Source organism: Acomys minous (genome assembly GCF_964271855.1).
Source record: "Acomys minous genome assembly, chromosome: 9".
Lineage (NCBI taxonomy): Eukaryota > Metazoa > Chordata > Mammalia > Rodentia > Muridae > Acomys > Acomys minous.
The window spans coordinates 110,413,862-110,437,285 of record NC_140490.1 but is presented as its reverse complement, the minus strand read 5'-3'; the positions used below and the strand labels follow the sequence as shown (position 1 = coordinate 110,437,285).

General features: G+C 39.7%; 1 long non-coding RNA gene across 1 annotated transcript; it reads left to right on the top strand.

Annotated features, from left to right (window-relative positions):
• The first annotated feature begins 722 nt into the window (after positions 1 to 722).
• LOC311605660 lies at positions 723 to 22,889 on the top strand. Its single transcript, XR_014782050.1, has 4 exons — positions 723 to 765; positions 9,870 to 10,010; positions 10,289 to 10,513; positions 22,826 to 22,889. It is a non-coding gene; the product is annotated as an uncharacterized lncRNA (long non-coding RNA).
• The last annotated feature ends 535 nt before the right edge of the window (positions 22,890 to 23,424 follow it).

Genomic DNA, 23,424 nt, shown 5'->3' with positions numbered 1-23,424 from the left:
AGTTGTCTGCAAATTTCCAGATTTCCTTGTTTTTAATAGCTGAGAAGTATTCCATAGTGTAATGCACCACAGTTGCAGTTTTGAATTTAGATTTTAGTAGTTACCACAAAAATAAAACTAAATGTTGTGTTCCTACTTCAAGCGCTAAAAAGCTGTATACCCTGGGCGGTTAGTACTGAATAGGACAACAGATTTCTAGCCACATTTGACCACAGGTGCAGATGCTAGGGCCTTTCAGCTGAAATGTATGCCAAGTGCTTGATTCGGAGACGGAGTCCTTTACTGCACAGGTGAAGCTCCTCACAGGACACCTCACATTGCATCTATCTGAAGAGTCAATTAGACTCGTGGCAGTTATAGCTTCACTCTACGATTTGGCTACTATGCAGAGGCTACACTTCTTTAGTCTCAATTTTTGAGAACGTCTCGGTTTCTGATTTCTGTTGCTGCGCTACAAAAGCACTTAAGGGAGGAGATGGTTTGTTCTGGCTTACAGCTCAAAGGTGTAGTCCATCATGATGATGAAGTCAAAGTAGCAGGAACCGGAAGAAGTTGGGCGTGTCACACCCACAGTCGGAAACAGGCGCGGACATGCTCCCACTCAGCTCCCTTTCTCAATTGTCACAGTCCGGGAGCCCAGGCAGGGAATGGTGCCACTCTCGGTGGCCAGTTCTTCCCACATCAATTAACAGGATCAAGATTAATCCCTCATTTGCTAGGTAATTCTAGATCTGTTAAGTTGAGAATTAATATTAAGCATTACAGGTAAGAACCACCCATGTCTGTCTTTTCTAATGTTTTTTTCCAGTATGTCGTACAAAGCAATGAATTTAATCATGAAGTTAATAAGTATGACTACCCTTTCTTCTAATATCTTAAAATTCTGTAACAATCTATTTGTCTCATCTCTCATATATCCAGCCTATTGCTTTTCATCTATCATCTCTATTTTGCTATGTCTATTGTTGATATATATATTTTACAGCAGTAACAGAATGAAGATTTCTTGCTGTCTTGTGTGTTTAGGGGCAACTATTAAAACATTACCATGAACTACGTGTTTTCCACATAACAAATATTTATTTTTCATGCTTCTTGAGGGTGGCTAGTCCAAGATTAAGAAGCTGGAAGATTCTGTGCGGTGGTGGGTTCCTTCTTCTCACAGACAGCTTCTGTCTGTGTCCTTATGTGACTGAGTGAAACAGCTGCTTAGGATCTCCTTTATAAAGACACCTACTGTTGATTATGGCTTTACTTTCCGGAGTTAATCACCTACTAACAGCCACCATCCTGGTCCTTTCAAATGGAGAGGCTAGGGTTTCAGCTCATGTATTTTATGGGGACACAAAAAGTCAGTCTATAGCACCCTACTCCTGTAATAGCCTTCCTCGCTTTTAAAAAAAAAAAAAAATTCAGGTCAGCTTCTGTAGATTTTTTTTTTAAAGGTTAACAAGAATCACCTATCCCCAAAGGCATCTTAAGGAATAGGATGGTCCCCAAAACAAGATCAGAATCTCACTGCAGATAAACATCACCTTAACATTTACAAATACGAACGAGGAAGGATTCGAGAGATGGGGAGATCAGAATAAGTAAGAAAAGTCTACAGACACACTCAAGCTGTGTACGGGCAGACAAAATGTGACAGAGGAAACAGACTAAAGCAATAAAGTCCCCTCTGAGGGCTTTACCTTTTACCCTTGTGTTCACTGTTTCTCAGTCAACCTTCTGCCCACTAATCTGACTCCTTCCTAGTGAGAATTGTAGAAATACTTCTAAAATGAAATGCTTGTCCCCTCAACATGCATGTTTTTGGCCTTAAATATCAATGTTTAATGTTTATTTTCAATATCAAATAAATGTCTTGACTAGATATGCTTTCTTCTTATTCATATGTATTACTTGTATAGACTTATTACAGGTTTCATTGTGACAGCTCCATACTTATTAATATTTTTTCTTAACATCTGAAAGTATAAATGTAGTTTATCTGTAGAAGCTACAGGGCTGGCCACAGAGAACACTACATATATGTAGTTCCTCTTGGAATGCAACACAGCAATTAGCCATTTTTTTCTAATGTGCCCTTTAGCTGTTTGTTTTCCTTGGCATCGACAGAGAATTGTATTAACTAGCTTGAATAAAAGATATCTTTCACGCTAAGTGACTTCTCAGAAATTTGAAATTATTAACATCACCAATATATAAAAGCATGAAGACTTTAGTAAAATGAATTAATTTTTACCATCAAAATTAGAACTGGCATTGGTTTTCATTGTCAACTTGAAAATAATGTCTATATTCCATCAGCATGGAAAATAATGGCAGAAAGTCTTGTGGCTAGCTGGTGTCCTCACTGTGACAATGGCCCCTCCCTCCTTACTCCTGGAGGACACTGTGGATTTGCAGTCTGCTCTGGAAATTTCCTTCTCATAGAACGAATTGCAAAGGATATGCTAGACCGCCAGAGGATTAGAAAATAGACCATGTGCAAACGAATAAAAACATTTTTCCAGCCAAGCAAATATTGATATGGCTAGAATCAGACCTACAGTTGCTATGTGCCCATTAATTTCAAAGAAAGGTCAAGTCACAGATCTCAGCTACATCTCTAGGGCATGGGTGGATAAAAGGGAAACTTGAAGATCAAGGCTAACGGCAGCGTTTACACTATTGCCTTTTATTGGGAACTGAACCAGTGCTATTTTAGGTGTGAAACCGTAGATGATAGGAAAAAGTTACAACTCATAGCTTGAAGTGTCCTATGATGCTTTAATAATATAAAGAGAGTATTGGAACAAATTTTCTAAACATTTTTCTATTAGAAAACTTATCCTATTTAAATAACTCAGTTAGAATATGACATCTAAGCCAGAGAAAAGGTTGATAGAACCCCAAAACAAATGCAAGTGTGCAAAGGCCAACTGCTGAGTTAAGTTCATGCCTCATTTGATCTATATAAACATAATTGGAAAATCCTGAAAGTAACACCTGGGTAGTTATAAATTCCAGCATTTTAAAATAGATTTAGAAATTATATATGATTCTCAAAGTAAGAATTTTTTTTATTTAGTGATGTATCTTTCATTACCTTATTAAGTTAGTGAGTAGTTTAATTTAAACAAGTAAACTCTTCAGGATTGCAAGGAAAAGATAAAAAAAAGGCCAGTGAAAATCTCACAGCCTAATTCTGTCCCAAAAATAATGGACAATAGACAGGGAAGTCCAGAGGCAAGTGGTAAAACCAGGGATGGGGGGGGGGGTCTCAAGGCCCAAACATTTTGCATTTGTAAAACTCTTCTTGCAAAGGCTGTTAGCCCAGGGCTAGGGTTTGACACGTCTCCAAACTTCCGTGTATTTGGAGCTTAATCCCAAAATTCCCATATTGAAGATATTTCGATTTCAGACATTTGGGGGATTTTAGAATCAAGAGAGTTTTGCCCTAATCAATGGCTTTAACTGTTCTTAGATTAATGGATTATTGGGTTATTAGGGATAGCTTTGTTATTTTTTAAAAATTCTCTTCTGTGTTGTCCACTTGATACTTTCTACCATGTTTTCAAGCATCCAGCAAACCCACACTAGATGCCAGCCCATGCTTTAGAGATCAGAAACAATGAGCCAAAACAAATCTTCTTTAGGAAAGCATCCATTTGCAGGTGTTCTATTACAGCTCTAGAAAATGATGTTATGCTTTCTTGGATGTTCTCTGAAGCTGCAGCCTCTCCCGAGCAGTAGGAAGACGCTGTGTGAAGAGTATGGCACACAGGAGGTCACAAAGAAAGGAAATCAATCCTCTCCTCAAAGTGTTTGTGTTCAAATTCAGTTCAGTGGCTCAGAGTGGTCTTTGCAAGCATCAGAAGGAGATAGAAGTCCTGATAGCCTCTGCTTTTCCACCAGCAAGTGAGCTGAAAGTATCATTGTGCTGTGCTTGTGTATATGGTGATGGTAGAGGGTAGTTAGAAAATCTAAGTGGCGTTTTAACAACAACCTATGCATGTTCCCTTCACTGTAACAAGATTACAAAACAGATTAGAGATATCTAGAGATTTTTGTCTTCTTGATCCATTTTTGTTCTTAGCATTCTATTTATAAGACAATGACTTGAACATAATAGATGTTCAATTAATGGTGCCGACTGTACGAGAAGAGACTTGTGAGGGCTGGAATTGATGGTTGCTTATTAATCATCTTTAAATTTTAAAATTACATTAGCCAATATGTGCTATTTTCAGGACCAGGTTGGAGCTGAGAAGAAATTTGTTCCTTGAATTGACAGAAGTAGTCTTGCAAATTTTGTTTATAAAAAGGGACATCTGATGACTGTTCTGAATTTGTCTTACCTTTCCTTTAAGGGTGTCCACCTTGGAGATTTGGGCTTGCAAATACTTTCCATTTGCTTGAAGGACATAACCTTGGTCATGAAGAAACAAGGCAGATTTGTAGAGTGTACAACAGAGTTTGAATGGAACAACTACCCTTAATTCATATTTTAGGAAAATAAACTTACAGTGGGGAAAACTGCTATTCTCAGTTTACCTCTACTTCAAATGCCATCACATTCCCACAGCCAATCAATTAATCTTTATTGATGCTCTTGCACATTTCATCATCTTGTCTTTACCCAACCTTTCTTTGTAATTTTATTTGCATCTCAACAAAAAGTATAATCAGTAAACCAAAGAAACACAATTAAACACTTAAGACTGATGCTCAGTGGACCACATGGTATCAGTGTGGTGTCTGAAGATGGAGAGATGTTTAGGATACTGCTACATACAGTTGCAAACAGAAGCCTGATTGGTGTTTGTAAGGATTGCTACAAAAAGTTTTAAATGCATTGAATAGGTTATTCCAGTAGCTTTCTATTACTGAGTAAAAAAAAATAGACATACTTATTTATTAGTACACATTCTGTAAATCATAAATCAGGCAGGCAACCTTGAACTCTTTATGGACAGTCTCCCAAGATTGAAATGATTGAAATGATTCAAGATCAATAATGTTAGGTAGGATGAGGACTTATTTGACGGCTCTGGAAGGAATACTCTTTCCAGTGGTTGTGAACATTGGTGGGATTGAAGTTTCCATTTCCTTCCTGAATATCATCTTGGAATCCGTCTCCATCCCTGTCCATCCCTCTCCATCCCTCCCATCCAGGTCTGAGGCTGAGTTCTTTTTTTTTTTTTTTTTAAGATTTATTTATTATTATATCTATGGTGCCTCTGCCTGCACATAGACCTGCAAGCCAGACGAGGGCATCATATCATATTATAGATGGTTGTGAGCCACCATGTAGTTGCTGGGAATTGAACTCAGGAGCTCCTGAGGAGCAGTCTTAACCTCTGTGCCATCTCTCCAGGCTGAGCTCTTTATGAGTCCCCTCATTGGCAATGCCTGGAGAGCTGACAAGATTGTTTTCCTTGTATTTCCCATCTCTGATACAATGTGGTTACATTGAATTTCCTTACCTAGTCACCTGCTTTCTGTATAAAGTTTTAAATGTGGAAATAATGTCATCACAGTAACAAATTCTACTTGTGACCCAAAGGGAAATTATGTAAGAAATTTCTCTCACTCTTACAGCTCTCCCAACCACAGGCTTAAACATTAGAGTATTTTATGTAGATAGCCAGGAATGCCTTTTCCCTTAAAAACAACACTCTCTGGTCTCAGCTTAGATTGTAGCAGTCTAACAACTATTTGCATCTCAAAGGGGACATGCACACATCCTCCTTGAAGAGATTTTATAACCCAACTCCCTGCTTACTCTTAGCACATTTCTAACCAGCTTCCTTACCCAAGAATTTCACTTTTCCTCCATGGTAGTAAACAACGCTGAAACACGTTTCTGATAGAGCACATATTCACACCTCTTCAATCCCAAATTACCCCAGAAAATGAATCTTCTCAAAGAGAGCTGTGCTTCAACGGTAATGAGGCAATCTTGAGCTCCTGCTGCCTCTGAAGGCTGAGTCTTATCCTAACATTTCAGTATACTTAGTCATTCTGAACATGTACTGGCTTTGGTCTGATAAGTGAATAATATTGTAGAAATTAAATGCTACCACCGAGTTAGCCCATGCAAATGACACAAATGTACTCTCGGTGGACAAATGTGTTCCCGTGTAATCATGCCAGCAGCAGAAAATGGAATCTGTCATAAAAAAAAAAATTATCTGAGACTCAGACCATGCTTGCTCGCTGAGCTCGGAACTAAATTTCCTTTGCCTTGTTCATCGGCTGAAAGCCTAAATAAGCACTTATAAAACAGGCTGAAGGGTCGCATTGTTCATCCATGCAGGATTCTGCAGCCTCGGAATTCAGGTCCAGGAGACTAAAGAGGTTGAGAAGGGGTGATGCTCTTTGTATATTTTTTTTTCTGTGCACCCTGAACTCATCCAGCATATATTTCCAGATTCAGGAAGAAAAAAAAAATAGAGACAGAGGGAGAAATGATATACAGACAGAAGTGGAAATACAGACATGAAGATAGAGAGATGAAAATGATGGCTACAAAGGGGGAGGGGCTGTGTAGAGGAGGACAGGCGCTGTCCAATCAGAGAGCACCTTATCAATCAGTGCTCTCAGGTCATACATGATTGTAGTCATGGAATTCATGCACGCTGTTGTGAGCTAGCTTGTTGGACATTTTGGTGTCAGAATAAGATGTTAGGGAATTAATCCTATAGTGAAAAGGAATGGTTTAATTTAGGATAGCAAAGGGCAAATATACCCAAAGCAGAGCCTTTAGAACCAGGCTATAGGGGTTCAAATCCTACCAATTATAATTCTTATATTTATATAACCATCAAAATTTGCATTGCAATTTAGTCCCCAAGCAATATTATAAAGTAGTAAGGTGATTAAGAATGAATAATAAGTTGTGAACCTTTTTGATGATATTAACAAATTTATAAAAAAAAAAATGTCAGGAAAATATCCAAGTCCTTTTGTTCCTCTGCCCTTTGGTGATCAGGGGTGGGGGCAACTTGCTCTTCGGCTTCTTAACCTCCAGAACTATAAAACGTGACCTAAACCCACAGAAATATGGGTCCCAAATGCTGAGGTGTAGAGGAAGAGGTCCATGCATGAGAAGTAAAGAACAGTGAATCGTATGTTTGTATTGGGAAGACGGGCCAAGGTGAGCAGACACTAAGTCAGACAATGTAGGCAAGGAGGACACAGGACAGCTTAGACATTGCTGCCTTGGGACTGATAACCACAGCCCTCCGAGGGAAAAAGCCAGGTTTCCAGGAACCAAACCATTTACCAGGGTAGGCTCCAGCTCCATACTGGTCCTTGCCAAGTCTGTTTCTGCAAGGACACAGCATTAACATTCCCTTTCACCTTTCATGTCCGCCTCTGAGAAAGTCTTCAGTTGGTCTGGCTCCCATGAGAAATGCACACACACCTTAATTGTGTACACACTCCCAGTCTTTAGTACTTTGTTATAGTAGCATAAAAGTACCTTTCCTTGTTGCCAGGGCATATGAATTTAGGCCAGTTATTTCTAAACCCTGTTTTCTCATCGTCCTATAAAATGACAAGAGTGGTAAGGATGGGTTGATATGTTCATATTTCATTAGACTAGTGCCTAGTGCAGCTATGCAATAAATATTAGCCTCTCTAGGCTGCAACAATCCAGGCTAGAGGTGACACTGAGGTTCCTAAAAGGCAGAAAATATAACCTAAATAAAAGTTGTGGCTAGATACTAAAGATCATTTTTACCTTTTTAAGTGAGTATGCTAGAGTCATCTGCTTTTCTAGGGCTAAGGCACAATCCTTCTGCCTCATTTTCTCAGAGCTTGCCCCCCCAATGGCTCTCAGGGTCCCTACTGCAGACCTTTAATACAGTTGCTCATGTTGTGCTGACGCCCACAGCCATAACATTATTTAATTGTTACTTCATAACTATACTCTTGCTACTGTTCGGAACCGTAATGTAAATATCTGGTATACAGGAGATCTAATATGAGACCCCAGTGAAAGGGTCACTGGACCTCAAGGGGGTTGCGACCCACAGTTTGAGAAACACAGCTTTTATATCAAACTTCTTTCCTTCTCTCTTCCTCGGTATTCGTGTTTGGCCCTGGCTTCATGCTTTGTCTGTCCCTCATTTCTTGGCTTAATGTTCTGAAAAAGCAAGTATTGGTATTGACTCATAAATGCAGACCTCTGGGGTTGTTTTCTGTCTGGCCACTTCTTGGATTCTTGCAGCCTGTAGATGGCTGGCTACGTCAGACAGCAGTTCCTGGTTCACATACATGGCTCCCCTTCTCCCTCTTAGCCTCTGAAGAAAGACAATGACGGACTAGAATGTTCTTTCGCTGTCTCTTTTCCTCTTCCAGCCATTGGAGCTTTGGATTGTAGTGCAGGCCCAGGAGGAAGGTATTTTAAAATGGAGCTCTTGCACTGCCTGGCGTATCCACTAGGGGGCCCAGCCTACACTTTTGCAGATGGTTGAGGAGGATGTAAATAGTTGAATTCTGCTTTTCATTGGCTCTTTAAGACTTCTAACTGCTCATGGAGAGCTGGCTCCTAAACAGACAAAAGCTTTTGATGAGTGCTGTGGAATTATATTAGGTAATCGGCACATCTTTTGTTATGTTGATTGTGTCCTGGTTTTTGTTTGAATCAGACAGAAACTTAAAAGGTCTGAATGTCTCCCTCAGCAATGTGCACATAATTTTTTCCAAAAGCTCTCAGAGCTAGACCAACGCTTTCTGGTAAAACAGCTCAACCTTCGGATCTGCAATTTACTCCAGCGTCCTCTTTTCCCTGTGTCACACAGTGTCCTTGAAAATGTCACTCCTTGTTTGATAAGAACAAAAGGAAAAGCAAGGTGCTCTTAGTAACTGTCAGTCTGAGCTCAAGTGCTCCTACTCAGGACTTTCCCCCTATTACATTAGCAAACACTTGCCATCTTTCCTTGCTGTCACCTTTCTTGTAACTTCCTTCCTTCTTTACGTTGCTTGGTTTCTCTTTTTTAATTACACTCGGTTGCAACCAAGCTATCTGCAGCCTTTTGAGAAGTCTCTCCAGGGTTTTCCCCTTGCCTATGTTGAAACTCGATTGCTATCTTCAAAATATATGTGTTCAAAACCAAAACAGGTTCCACCTTCCTGTATGGGTATAGAGAAAGCAACTGTTCTCAGTTATTTATTTATTTATTTTATTTTTTTTGAAGCTCACAGAGTAAGCGAGGTCACTTTCAAGCATAATATATTTGCCACAGAAACTGCTTTATGACAGGGAAAGTAGCTTATCAGATCGTGGGCATTTAGTTCTGTATGGGACATATTTGCATCACCTTCCCTGTCAGATGCTCACCTTTGCCAGAGTTAGACACTGAGGACACACAAAAATGAAATGAGACTTTCTGGCATTTTATATAAACTGTCTTATTTCAGTTATTTTGTAAAATATGATACCTAATGCCTGGGTGTCAACATTTATAACATCAGCAGAAATGCAGTGGATTAGATTCAGGCATGTGGCACATTTCTTTTACTTCTGTTAAAATCTGTTATTAAAATAGTAACATTAGGTGCCAGTGGTCTGATAGGCACAGTTGTGTCATGCTTGGTTTTGTACACGTCTTTCATATCCCTCAAAACACTAGTAAATGAAATCATACCTGTGTACAATATTGAGTCTTTGGGTTATGAGAGACTGCCTAAAGTGAAATGTGTTAGCTGGGAAAAAAAATCAATTAAAAGTAAATTTTGGTTTGGTGACATCTCAGAAGTTAGTAAAAGTCTTTGCCTTGTAAGCATGTTTTAGAATAGAGAAACCTCTTGGTTAAGAATAGAATTTCTAGGCTGAGATGGCTCCGTGGATAAGAGCACTGTCCTTTATTCCACAGGTCCTGAGTTCAATTCCCAGCACCCACATTTGGCTCACTACCATGTATAAAGGGATCTGATGCCCTCTTCTGGCATTCAAGTGTAAATGCAGACAGAGCACCCATACATAAAAATAAGCAAATAAACAAAAGAATGAATGAGTAAGTATATCTGAGCTTCCTCCTGCAGCAAATGGGAACAAATATGTAGCCCCACAGCCTGTGTGAAAGACTAAGTATTTGCTATTCTGATTTATTGAATGAGTATTATAAAGGGCAAGGATTGCTCTTTATTGTAATTTAATCTCACATGTCAACTTGCAAACTATGCCTTAAGACCAAGCGTAAGCAATTCACATTAAAGAAAATACATGCCAGTCATTTGTCTTTTAAAAAGTAGTTTGCAACCTTCTGAATACAGTTTCTGTTTTATCTTTCAGGTCTTTCCAAGTAAGGCTCAGCACTCCCACGTGATAAAAGCACGTGATTGCTCTGATTTAATAAAAGCAGTGGCTATCTTGAAGAAAGTGAGAAGGGGCTGAGTGCATTCATAAGGGAGGAAATTAAATTTTCAAACTTTAATTGAGTCTCAAACCTATACTTCCGGTGATAGTTTGATAAGATATTTTACATGTAGCGAAGCTGAATTTAATAAGAATATAAAAGTAAGTATACTAATTGAAAAAAAAAGTTAGAAAGCCTTAGAAAATCAATTCATTTTGTTTGGGCGCTGATAAAAGACAAAGGTGCTCACAGGGGATTTATGTAAATGTAATGAGGTAAAGCGCTTATCTTACAAACCCGATAAACAGCAGGAGGTTCCAGAGAGGGTGAAAATAATTAGTTCCTCCTCTCCTGTGTGAACCCAAGCCATTGTTACAATTATTTTTGTTTATTACTTCAAAATGACTCGTTTCCACACAGTCACTTCTGTTCTAACGATTTTTGTTTCCATTTAATGTCGGGGGGGGGGGTGGGTAGATTCCCACCTTTAATAATGTCACCACTTTCTTCTCCTTAGGTCATGGGATCCGGTCCTAAACAGGAAGTTGCTAGGAGCAGTCACTCCTCTCGCTAGTCTGTCCCTCACACGTTATCTACAGTGAAGTCCTTGATCTAGTTCAGAGAGAATGAGACTGACCTTGCCACTTTCTTTTGAATAACTCCCCATTATACACAAGGATGTTCGCAATGGCTTTTACAGAGGACTCTTCCTAACTAACCCAAATTCATTCTACACACATCGCCCTTACCTTGAGCTTAGCATTTCAGTCACAGCAGATGTTCACTGTCCTCCTAATATCCTGCCTAAGGCTAATGTTTCCACAACCGTTGTTCCCTCTGGTTTGGCCGATATATCTAATGTACTTATAATTCTTACACCCCAAATCCAAAAACAAAAAAAAAAGCAACTTTAATTTTAGTGAATATCTGGATGTCCCCTTCCATCATTAAACTGCTCTTGTGGGGGTACCTACTATATGCTATATGAGGATCTAGAATCCAGCGATAACATTCTGTAAGTGCACACTTGTGCACCCACATTCACACATTGCACACATATAACAATGCTTATATGGAGTGAAATATAATGCATAGTAAACAAGTAGTTAAGATAAGAAAAATCAGAAAATGGGGAATGGGACATGTGACATTACAGGAGATAGAGGGAGCCCCAGAAAGTCTGTCTGGAGTGCTGACTGCAGGAGTTCAGATCTAACATGTCTCCCAGGCCATTTGCTAAAGGCTCAATCACTAGCCCATGGTTTGATAGCTCAGGCCTAGAGAAAGGAAGTTAGGCCACTCAGAAAGTGTCTCTAGAAGAGACATTGGGACCCAGTCCCTTCCTCTCACTTGACTCCCCGTCTCATAACGAGCAATTTCTTCTTTCTCATGCTCTGGCCATCATATATTCCCTTATCATGGGCTCAAATGCAGTGGAGTCAACCAACCATAGCCTGAAATTTCTGAAACTGGGAGGCAAAATAAATATTTCATCCTTATAAATTGTTTATCTTGAGCATTTGCTACAGTGACAGGAAGCAGACTAACAGTGGCACTGAAATTATTAGCAGAGGAAATTACTTGGACTGTCATGTGAATACCTGGAATAAAATATTGTCATGCACAAAAAAGAGCAGGACAAAGGAATGAAAATTGGGAGTCTGTGTATAATATGCAAAGGTAACGGTAGGGGAACTTTCTATAAAGTGACTGAAACCATCCAGGCAAGAGGCTGAAGTTTGGACCAGGCTCATAAGCAGAGAGGATCAGGTGGGCAATGATGGGTTTCCAGATCAACGAAGAGTCAAGGAGGACTCTTGTAATAATTAATTTATAGTAGCTTGCTGAACTGTGATGATTAATTATATATATTTGATCGAATAGTATCCTGAATGTTGTTTGTGTGTGAGTGAGTGAGTGTGTGTGTGTGTGAGTGTGTGTTTGTGTTTGTTTAAGACATTATCAACTTTTACAACAATTTAAAGAGCACCTTTCCTAATATGAGTGGTTTCTTTCAGTCATTAGCTCTTATGAAAAAGAATTAAAGTTTCTGGAAAAAAGAGGGATTTTTTACTTCAGAGTAGATTACGAGACCACAAATAACAGAAACCAGAGGATGGTCCAGTCTGGGGGGTAAACTTTGTTGCGTTGAGTTTAAAACATCCAATCAGACAGATGGCGTAGGTGACTTGCAGTACTATGAATGGTCTCATCCGGACGTTGTGACGTCAGCCCCTCTTTAGACAAGAGGATCCAGAAAACCAACTCTAAGAAAGAAAATATAAACAAAAAGATCCTCTATTTTACTCCCTTGCCTCCGCCTCCAGCTGCGTCTCACAGCTTCTTCTTGCAAGTGAAAAATGAACTAAGACAAACATATAACCTTCCTTGTTCCTCCTGGACACACTTCTGCACTTCTGTAAGGACTTCCCTGCTCCTTCCTTGTCCACCCCCCTTTTACTGCAAAATAATATGTCATCCAGGGAAACAGGAAATTGTAAGAAGCACCCCAAAAGTTTTGTTTCACTAAATTCCCCAAAATCCAACCAAAATTATTTCTGCACGCAAGATTTCCGTTGTTTAAAATTTTCAATCAAAATGTTAAGTGCTAAATGTATAAAGTTACATATTCATAATATCAAATTTAGTAGAGGTCATGTGCATAAGGGGAACTTTCCGACAAAATAAACTGCAACAATGAGGACAAGAAATGTAAAAACAAACACTAGGCCACAAAAAGATGAATTAACTGCAAGGCGACTTGCAAACTTTGAGTTAGTGGTGGCTGAGTCTATCTTCCTTTCATTAGTTGTTTGTTGCTGACTTTTGTTTGTTTTTGTCCTTTTTCTTGGTTTTAAAGGTTCTTTTTTAGGTCATTTGTTTGGATCAAAGAAGGTATTTAAAGCCGGGCCTGGAGCTCATGCTGGTAATGCCAGCCCTCAGGAGGCTGAGAGGTCAAGACCACTACTAGCTCTTAGTTAGCCTGGGCAGCTGTTGTAGAACATGTCCTCCAAGTATACCAGCAATTACCAGCAGCCGTGACTGCTCACACGGGCCCCTCAAGATTGTGTTGTAGACTGAGATCCCAGCCAAACGTGCCCTCACCTCCAGCTGTATGTGATTTCCCCCAAGCTGCACGAGGTCTTAAGAGGCAATAAATATAGGATAAGATGGGGTGGAGAAAAGAGAGAAAGAGGGCGTGGGAGTTCCTGAAGGGGATTCCCCCATTTATGCTGCTCTGAGGAAGCCACTGTCCATGCTGGGACAAGACTTTCTAGTGATGTGGTTGCTTTAAGGGCACCAACACTCCTGTAAGTGAGTTCCCCCATCTGAGCTCTGAAGGTAAGAATGATTAGCTTGTTGGTTCTCCACAGTGCCCTGTGGCTGGATTGTTTCCTTGCTCTGTCATTGCTATGCTATCTGGAGTAAACAGATATTTCTTCACCACATCCCCTTGGGAAAAGTTGATGCAACAGCTATATAGTGAGTTTCAGACCAATTTGAACTTCAGTGTGAGAACCTGCATTAAAAATAAATAAAACTTCGTGGATTATTGTAGTCCTTATAAAATACTTTCTTTTTTCTTTGATTTTTGTTTGTGTTTCTGTGCTTCTACACAGTTATGGAATCCTATTGTTTGTATTCATGTTTCTGTACTGATATGACTAAGCTTAAAATATGTTAAGAGGTTGAGTCAATAAATGAATAAATGAATGATTAATATGAGTCTCAAAACAGGGCTGGAGAGATGGGTCAGCCATTAAAGGCTAGGCTTACAAAAATATTTAAATAAAGCAGACAGTAAGAAGGTTGGGCAAATTTCATACCTTTTACAATTTTGCCTCATTCTAATACTACTCTAAAAACTCACCAAATACATTTACATTATAACATGAACCTACATTAGAATCAGGGAAATGTCAATTAGAAATTACTAGAAAAACTTTCTCTGTATCTCTGTGGATGTAGAGAAAGACTTGCATGACCATATTAGATTATAGGCAGTATAGAGAAAGACTAGAACAGGGAAATAAATTAGCAAGCTCAAGTTAAAGATTCCCATGAGAAACTAGATACTAGTTAGTGAATGCATCTCCTACTTTATATACGGATCACTCAGATTTAGGTACCATAGCACACGCAAGAAATTCATTTATACCATATTAGCTGTATATAGCATAGTAGCTAGATAGCATGGCAGAAGAACTTATAAGTTAACTGCCTTGTACCTATGCCCACTTCTATTTATCCACTTCCTTGCATTTGTACTTAAGAAGTTGCCTGAATTTCACTTTTATTTTCAACTTTAAAATAAAGAACACAGATTATACAAAACCCACACTGTGTTATTTTCTTTCAGAAAATTTCCCACTTGAATATGAGCCTATGGAAATGCAATACCTTGAACACAGCTAAGACCTATCACTTGTGACCCAGCCAATAGCAGCTGTGTTTCTTTGATTGCACATACACAATGTTTTACTTTGGCCCTTTGAACAGTGGAACCAGTTACTGGATAGCAAGAAGGGGGAAATTAAGGCCACACGAAGGAAAACATGAACAAGGAGAACTCTTACAGGACAAACTCTTACAGGAGGGAAGTTCCAAGAAGAAATAATTCAATTATGCAGGATATCGCTTCCTTTACACATGAAGACTCAATCGTTTTTATTTTTTATTTTTCAAACTCAAAGTAACTGTAAATGTCCAGAAAAATCTGCACAGGTAGTAGAGAGAATTTATTTGTATCCTTTGTCTGTAGCCTGTAGTCATATTGTAATCACCAAAACAGGAAGTGGAGATACTAGTGTATTATGTTCCTTGGATGACTGTGCAAGTTGACTCTTAGTCTTTACGAGAATCCTAAGTAATAGTTTTCTCACAAACTATTTCCACATGAGACCTGGCTCAAATTTTACCAGTAATATATTTTCTTCCAAAATCCCATCTGGTATTTGACTTCAAATTTAATTTTGTTTGTGCTCAGTGTCTGTCAGTATGTTACATGTCCTCTGTTTGGCCATGTGTCTCATGGTGTTGTTTCCATAGCCAGCATGATTTTGATAATTTTTGGTATTATCAATCAGTTGTTTTATCGAATGTTCTTGAATTTGTGATTAACAGGAGTTTACTTATGGCTGAACCATATCACGAGTTTCAGATTGAGAAGTGCACAGAGATGGTGCTGTGAATCCCATCGTGAGTTCTCTTCAGTGTGTCCCACTAAGGAACCATGATGATCACGTGCTTTGTTACTGATGAGGTTGGCTTTACGTAGTATATGCTAAACTGCTTCCTGTTAACTTTATTCCAGTCCCTTTGTAATTAATTGTTGGATGAGAGTTTGAAATCCTGTCAATCCACTTTTCCTGGAAGCTTTCATTTACTAAATTCAGCATCTGTCTGTTGACTTCATCTGCAAGAAGCTTTACTGTGGATTAGGCTACTGTGGTGATTTTGTGTTTTCCTCTACTTTATTAATCAGAATCTTGTACAGCAGAGCTGTTTCTTCTCCCTTAGTCGCTTGTTCAATTGCTAATAGGTGAAAGCATGAGTTCATGGGTATTTATTATTCATAGATTACAACCTAATACCATTTTTTTCCTCTCAAATAGTTCTAGCTCTTGTCTTTATAAAGTCCTGTATGCTAGTGCCTGGGATTTTTGCAAGACCTTCTCCATTTTATTGCATTGTGCCTGCCTCTACATCATGGTGAAGTTTAGATTTTATTTCCACTGCTCCAATTCCTGCAATCAATTATTTCTCCAAGGATCCTTCACCCTCTTTATTGGAGAATAGTATTTAAAATCCAATATCTGGCTGCTATCTGTGTTTAATGCTACTGGGATGTCACTGCTTTTGATCCTACTTTTATGAGTATATTGACCTTGTTAGGTAAAGGCTACAGATCAGTCAGGCCACGCCTATCTTTAGCAGCACCTTTCTTACAGCCGCCTGCAGCAGCGTTTGCTTTACAGTCATGGTAAAGGAAGATGAGCCTGTTAAGCCTCCTCTTAAGAACCTGTATGAATCTCTAACCACCTAACCCACTTCAGAGAAGCTGGGATGCCTCCAACTTCCCAAGGAAGCTTATAGGCTCAGGTCACCAGACTTAAGACATGAGAAAGCTTTGAGTCCTAAAGGTACACCGCAGTTAGATGTGTCCCACCTTTCTCACTCCCCCCACCCACCCCCATATCTTGAGTGTCTCACATTCCATTTCTAGAATGCAAGACCCACTTCCCTTGCTATCCAGGAATAAGGGACAGCTTGCCTACAATCTGACACTGTGGACTGCTCATTAACAAAGTCGCATTAAACCTTCCTTCTCCTTCCTCTGAGAGTATCACTGTATCCTGGGAGCCTGGACGCTCATCAGAACCCCTACCAAAGTTCTCAGAGCCTCCGTTGAGCCTCAAATTTGTAACCCTTAACTTTTAATGATGGTTCTTGCTGCCCCTCTTCCCATTCCTCATTGTTTCTGCTCAGTGCCAATGCTTTGTCCCCAAGGCACATCTACTGCCCACAAATGGCAACTAAAGCTCTATAGGCAAAGTTTAAGGTAAAGACCAAGATTCCTCAGCATAGAAGTGGCTTGCAGCTAACCCGCATGGATTATGTTGAGTATCTATTAGACAAAGAATAAAATCTCATCAGATGCTAATGAGGGCAGTGTGGGATTTCCTATAGATTTATTTATACCCCAAGGCAGGTGGAACAAACATTGCAGAAGAAAGGAATAACCCAATCATTGAGGATTTTAAAGTCTATAGATTTTTCTACTTTTTTTCTCCCTATAAAAGTATAACCATTTTCCTGCCTTAAATTTCCTCCTTCCAAACTGTTTGCTTTCCTTATCCACTGCTTACTGAGAGATAACACGCTTCTGGGTCTGCAGCGGCTCTGTGCACTGCGATAATGCATTGAAATATTGAACCAGAACTCCCTTGCATGTGCTCTTCCCCCCAGGGAGTCAGAAGATGCACCTTACCTGGAGAATCAGACTGTAGTGGCAGCAATGCAAAGAGAAAGGGACAAAGTTCACTGTTTTGACTTCCAAATTGGCTCTGCAAGCCTACAGCGGAAACAGTGGCCAGCGCCAGGGGACTGTTGAATGTTGTCAGACTCTGTGCCAGGGAGAAGCACGGGAGGCGAGCCAAGCCTGCAGACCATCCATGGCACGTGAGCAAGCTCACTGTGTCTCCCATGCTAGGGAGCCTCATTAGCAGCTCGTGTTAATGCCAGGTAATTTCCCCATTAAAGCTTGCCTGAACTAGTCCAGGTAAGACCCACCTGTGCTTGAAGTCTGTCCTGACACATTTAATTGCCCTTCTGTGGGGCCTTGCTCCCTGCTTTTTTCTCCTCCTCCCCTGTCTCACTCCCTTTTTCAATCACCTTTAATCTTTAAGGGAAAATGCTCAGGACAGAAAGCAGAGTACAAGGAAATTCATGCTTGAGTTAATCTTGCCAAGAGATGGAAAGGAACCTCAGATTATATTGTTTTTAATTTGTTTGGTGTACGTGTGTGTGTATGTGTGTGTGTCTGTTGTATGCATTTGTTTCTATGAAGAAACATGTATGAGTACATGTGTATATGTCTGTATGAGTGTGTAGCAGTCTGAGACCAATATTGGGTCACACTTGATCACTCTCCACTTCAATTATTATTATTATTATTATTATTATTATTATTATTATTATTATTATTATTCATTAAAGCAGAATCTCTCACTGAACCTGGAACTCATTGAATAGCTAGGCTGGCTTGACAACAAATTTTGGGGATCCGCTCTTCTCCCTAGAGCTACAGTTACACATGCATGCCGCCCAACCTGGCTTTCTCATGAGTGCCACCTACTGGACCTCGGAGCGCCATGTTGGCATGGTGGACACTTTACTGACCTAGCCATATCTCCAGCCCCTTCACCATTTTTAATACATTCACCAGAGTGGCTTTTCACATTCGTTGTCTCTCAGAATAGAAAGCAAAACCTTTACAAGGAACTCCGGAGCTGTCACCCAGAGTGCTAGAATCACCCCCACCCAAGTTCACAGCTTAGGGGGAGACTAAGTAATGGCGAAACCGTCAGCTTTTGTATTGGAAGGACTTTTAATACTTTGGGGGTCAGGACCTTGCAAGTAATGAGCAGACACGATGGGAAGAAGGCTTGAGAGCGTGTGTGAATAGTCGTGACATTGTGTCAACAGATGGAAGAGGGATGGCTAACATCTCTAGAGTACTTACTTGAACGAATTCTGTACACTATGGTCTCTCAACTCAGAGTCGAAGCTATGGTCTTTTTTCTGGTCTTTGAAACTATAAGTGATTAAACTACTCTACTGGTGGGCTTTCATATTTATTTATTTATTTATTTATTTATTTATTTATTTATTTATTTATAGACAGGGATTCTCTGTGCAGCCCTGGATGTCCTGGGACTCTCTCTATAGACCAGGCTGGCCTCATATTCAGTAGCATATGCCACCACTGCCCAGATGGGCTTCGTCTTTCTCTGTCTGACCTCATATGCAACTCTATGCTTCTTTCCTTCACTCCAGGCAGTCTGACCTTCTTCAGAACCCGTCCCCTGTCTCAGGACTTCTGAAGGTGCCATTTCATGCACATGGGAAATGAGTCTACACACAGACACTTCTGCGTAGTTTGTTTTTATTCTATCGGTTTTTAGGCTCAAAACACACCTGGGTTCCAGTCATTGGAACCTGTTAATGTTAATAAAACATACAAGACATGTGTAGGGTGTAACTAAGTTGAGATCCTGAGGCAAAGGAAGTTTCACAGGTGGGTCCAAAGTATTGATGTTAGTGTCCCTTTAAAAGGAAGGGAGAGGGAGATTTGATGCAGAAGGCAGTAAGGTGACCAAAGAGGGACACGGTCTACTGCTGTCTTTGAAAATGGAGAAAAGAGCCAGGCACCAAGGATGGTAATTTCCCCTGGAAATGTCAGTTGTCTCCTTAAGTTCTCCAGAGATGGGCAGCCTCACTTTCACCTGTATAGACTCCCAGTAAAAGTCTCCAGGTTCTGAGATACAGAGTTCTAAGGAACTAAACATTTATTGTTTCCATCCAACAAACTTCTGACCATCCGTTAAAGCGGAATTAGGAAAGAGAGACAGTCATATTTGCTTAAAGCGTTGGCTTTAAGCGTTGATCTCATTTCTGCCTGCCTCATGTGAAATTGCAACATCCCCTCCCCCTCTCTCTATTCCGCCTCTTTGTCACTGATCTTCTTCTTCAATCACGTGAATTTCTGAGTTTTGCTCATTCCTGCCTTTACCAAGGCAGGAATGTTTGTTGAGTGTGGGACTGCGCCTGTTTCATTAGTGAATTGTAGGAATATAAGTCAGTAATGAACTAATTGAATACCTTAACACTGGGAGTTAAGTGGCGGGAAGGAAGTGTTTCAGGTAAGAAGTCAAGAGCACTGGAGCTACAGATATCCTGAAATAAATGGGTATGCTTAAAGGAGGAAAAATGAGCCTGCAGGATGAGGTGGGGGAAATTCCTAATGCTCCCCTCCCCCAATCTATTTTGTTGGCTTCTGGAAGGAAATCAGAGTTCAAAGACAGGAGAGATTAAGATGAATCCTCTTGGCCAGAAGCCCTGAAGAAAAATGGTAAATCTTGATGTCTTCACTTGTTTTGGTTCCTTTTTTTATACCCCATGGGAATGTAACAACATAAACATATAATTTCCTGCATGAAGGGCCAAGCATACATGGTTTATTGTAAAGAAGCAGAAGGAGGAAAAAAATATATTACTTTAAGAGCTGGCACAGAATTCCTCCTAGGGAGAGAAGAGTCATGCTCAGTCATACATATGAGAATGAGGCCCTTTGGGCATGAACAGATGGTTTATGATCAAACAAAAGACCAGCTAAGGCTCTGCAGCAGAAACGATCTGAAACCTTGGGTGGGAGCTACAGGCACATGAACTCAGTCAGTTGGAGAAAGGCAGGGAGCACCATGCTACCAAGATAGAATTCTAGTAGATTTAAATACAAAAATCCAGAGGAGTTTTAAAATCAAAGGTACCTAGGAGATGATATAATAAGTTTTCTCTCATTGTGCAGATAGGTAGATAGACCTGTCCACTTCTGGTCTCCAGATGAATAAATAAAATCTGAAACATGCACATCCTGGAAATGGAGGAATTAAAGAGGCTTAAGATCCCTGTGTATAAGTCTTGGGGTGCAGAAGAGGTCAGGAGTAGGATATGGCATGGGATGGAGAAACTAGGGAAGTATAAACTGCTCTGCCACATCTTTACTCAAATGATCATACAATATTTAACAAATCCAAGCCAAGTCCATGCGAGTATTTTGGATGTAACCACCATGGCCAGCTGGAGAAACTGGGCATGTCAAAGAAGCAGATGTTTGGATTACAAGCTTAGCTAGCAGCGTTCTTACTGCATTTCTCAGCCTTTAAAGAAAAAAGCCTCTCTAGGAAGGCATACAGGGTGATAGAATGCTTATGAAATCATTCATTGGCTAATCTGGCCCACAGTTGTCCTTTTCATCTTTTCTTTTTCTTTTAAAAGCTCAGTTGTGGCACTTCTGTTCTGGAATATTTTGCCTTCTCTTCCTTTCTGCATCTATAGGACTACTCCTTTTCCCTTCCTGCCCAATGGTGTGCTCCTGACACCTACATCAATCGGAAATGTCTTCTCAAAACAGAGCCGAGGTGGAGAAGCTGTGCAGGTCCACATTGCAGCTTCAAATTGAGTTGGGCTTGGATTCAAAAGAGTGCAGACCATATTATTAATCAAAGTAGGCTCAAAGGAGATTTGCCTGGGAGCAGTGCAAAGAGCAGTAATAAAATTAAACAAGTGCCTGTGGGTAGTTACATAGGGAAAAAAATGTTTCTTTTCTTGTAAGATGACAGATAGATGGAAAAACACATTAGGGTTTGAGAGCCTGTTTTGGAAAAGTGCTGGCAGAGCGGCCATTTCTGTACCTCTGCTGCTTGCCAACTTCTCCTATGCATCCCAGTGGCTCCTCTGGTGGGGCTGCTGGACAATGTCATTCAGAGGCTGTGGGACAAGCCAAGGCTCAGTGCCTTTTCATTGTTTCAAATTGTAGATTAGCGTTAAAAAAAGGAGTTGTTTTACAATCAGTAGTGCATTATCCTTGGGATGTGAAATGGGTCGATCTTAATTCTTTGAGCATTCAATTGGTTCATTCATTTTTTTCCCAACAAATTCCTGATAGGTGGATGCTACAGCACCATACAAATGTGATATAGGTACATATCTTCTCATAAAGGAACATTTGGTATATATATATGTACTATATATAATATATATATGAGTATATATGTTATATAGGCAATATATATTTGTATTATGTACTGTATATATTATATAAAGCACACATATACATATATATGGGATAAAATGCATATCCATGTGTAGACACAAACTAAGAGAATTAATGTTATGAGAATATTATAGTTACCATTGCATTTTAATTGCCTCATTTCTGGCCTCATACTTTGGGGGCTGTGATAGATGAGGCGCTATATACAAGAAGACTTGTCTTCTTGTTTCCAAATCTTCACTTCTTCCTCTTGAACCCCTTGCCATCTGTTGCTCACTCATGCTTACATATCAGTGGCCCATTAGAAATAATGCCAAAGGCATCCAAGTGGGAAAAGTCTCGATAGAGATTTCAGGCTTGGATACAAGATGTGCATACTATCTCCTTCCATGTATCCCACTGTATCCTGTTCAGTAGTTACAAAGTAGACCAATAGTTCCATCAAGAAACAATATATCTTAAGCTGTATGTGATGATGCACACCTGTAACTCCAGCATCCAGGAGGCTGAAGCAAGATGCCCATGAGATTAAGTCTATGCTGGGATATGTAACATACCCTACCTTATGTAGAGGCCAGAGGTCACCTGTGCAGGGTCAGTTCTCTCCTCCCACTTTTCATGGGTCCTGGCTGTTCAACTCAAGTCATCAGGCATGGCAAAAGGTTTAACCACTGAACCATATCCCTGATACATTTATTTATAGGATTTATATAAAAGCAGATTGAAAAGTGCATCTATATGCCTGAGAGATGGACCAGAGAACAACTTTGTAAATTTTCTAATAGACCTGCAGTGTAGTCTAAGCCTTCCCATTACTTAAGATCAACAGGACTCCTGAATCTCTTAAACATAAGTATCTGTAAAGTGGAGAGAACGCTATTCTGGAGACACTGACTGGCACATACTTATATTAAGTCCTACCTGTGGTAACAGTAGCTATTCATATCCATATTGCTCAGGAATTCTGTCAAGGGCCTAGTTCATGTTTTTTTCTAACCCTTTTATGTTGCTACAAGAGAAATAGGAACTTTTTAATGGGTAGAAATTGTTATGGATTTAGTTTTATTAGTGCTGGAAAAGAGATGGTTATTGAGTTTATAATTCAAAGTGGTTTCATTTTCTCTCTGCATTTTAGTTTCAAATCATGAAGATAATTCACTTATTTGTAAATGATTTGCAAGATTGCGGAACTAAAGGGAATTAATGGTCTCCAGACATAAAGGATGACACCTGCACTAGTGATAGAAGAAGAAATACACATTGGTTTATCCCACTGCCATCTTGAGTTGTAGATTTTAAAACAAGCTAATTTTTTTATGTTTCTATGTTATTCATCTACCTGACTAAATTACATTCTTTTTAATGGTGTCAATTAGTTCACACTGACTGATTTTAAAGCTTCTCAGTATATTCTCAGACATTAATTGGTAGGTGTCATGTCTATGATCTACTGAACATGGGTAAAAATGTTGAAAAATATATGCATGTCCAATTTTCTTAAAGATTAGCTCTTTTGCATCAGATTCTCATATTACCAATCATTGCAAATAATTTAAGGAACTTTGCTTTTGAGAAAGGCATAGAATGTCTGTCAAAATATGTCAGTGCCTTAGAAAAAGGACAATGAGGCATAAAAATACAGTATGTGCTTTAGGAATCCCCCAAAAGAGTGGGAATATCCATTTCAGATGGTCAGGAACATAGCAAACATCCACACTAGGCTGAAGATGTATA